Below are 1,229 nucleotides of genomic sequence, written 5' to 3'. Positions count from 1 at the left end.
CAGGGCTGATTCTTCTTTTATGCCTAGTGTCCACATCAGGCAGATCCACTGGAATCTGATGCCCCTCTTTGAGCTCTATACCTACTGCACTCAAATGCACATATTTACACACAGACCATACATATACGCATACTTTATATGCCGGAGGGAGAGCATCTGTGGGAACAGAGCTAGAAGGGATCAGGTGGGCCTGTCCAGAGCCTTAGGATTTGAGCTTGGGCCTTTTGAACTCTGATAGATATCAAAATGCATTATGATTCCTGTCCCTTGGACTGTAAGGTTTATGTAGGTAATATTGGAAGCAATGGGAACAAGACTGGATTAGAATGGGTGTTTGGCTGTTATGGATCACTCCGCAGTGTGTGGGCTGCTTGAAACACTCTTGGCTTTGCCTTTGTTGAGTTTGAGGATCCCCAAGATGCTGCTGATGCTGTCTATGAGCTAAATGGAAGAACAACATGGGGCTGCGCTGTAAGAGTGGAACTGTCAAATGGTGAGAAAAAAAAGAAGTCGAAATCTTGGCCTGCTTTTTGCTTGGGGCCTTCATCCTTCAAATGACTACCTCAAGAGGAGTCCCCCACCTCAGCACAGATACCCAAGAATAAGTGTTCCTCAAGTCCAGAGCAAGTCACTTTTTAGAATTAGGAGAAGAGAAAGGTCTCTGTCTCATGAGAGAAATCACAAGCCATCTTGATCCTTCTCTAGGTTTCATAGCTGATCTAGGTCAGATGAAAGGAAAACAGAAGACCAGTTTACAAAAGTGGTGTACAGAAAATAACTTCATTTGTACAGGAAATTAAGGTTTTGTTTCAGACTTCATAAGCTTTGGGCATTTGGGCATTTTAAAGACTTTTAGCTGTTGTTTTAGCTGCTCTAATTTGTTTTGTCACTTAGATCAGTGACACATAAAACATATAGTTCTCTATGCTTTTAAATGGATCATAGGAGGCATGTGACATCAGGAATTGTTCCTTTACAAGGTTCTTTTAAGCAAGATTGAATTTTCTTTGAATTTAGTGTTTCATAGACTGAAATGAATCTAGATCCTATGCAGTTAAAGTGATGTTTGCAACCTGATAGGAAGAACATCAATATCAACCAACCAGACCACCCCCCAGAGGTCCCAAGGACTAAACCACCAACCAAAGAGTACACCCAGAGGAACCAATGGCTCCAGCCACACATGAATCAGAGGATGGTCTTGCTGGATATCAATGAGAAGAGAGGCC

At 42.3% G+C, this 1,229-nt stretch overlaps 1 pseudogene; it reads left to right on the top strand.

The window, feature by feature from the left end:
* Window positions 1-246: 246 nt before the first annotated feature.
* On the top strand, window positions 247-778 carry LOC127689273 (serine/arginine-rich splicing factor 3-like; annotated as a pseudogene).
* The last annotated feature ends 451 nt before the right edge of the window (window positions 779-1,229 follow it).

The sequence above is a fragment of the Apodemus sylvaticus genome, chromosome 1, assembly GCF_947179515.1.
Source record: "Apodemus sylvaticus chromosome 1, mApoSyl1.1, whole genome shotgun sequence".
Classification (NCBI taxonomy): domain Eukaryota; kingdom Metazoa; phylum Chordata; class Mammalia; order Rodentia; family Muridae; genus Apodemus; species Apodemus sylvaticus.
Note: the sequence above shows the minus strand (reverse complement) of the source record. Positions and strands in the feature narration are given on the sequence as shown.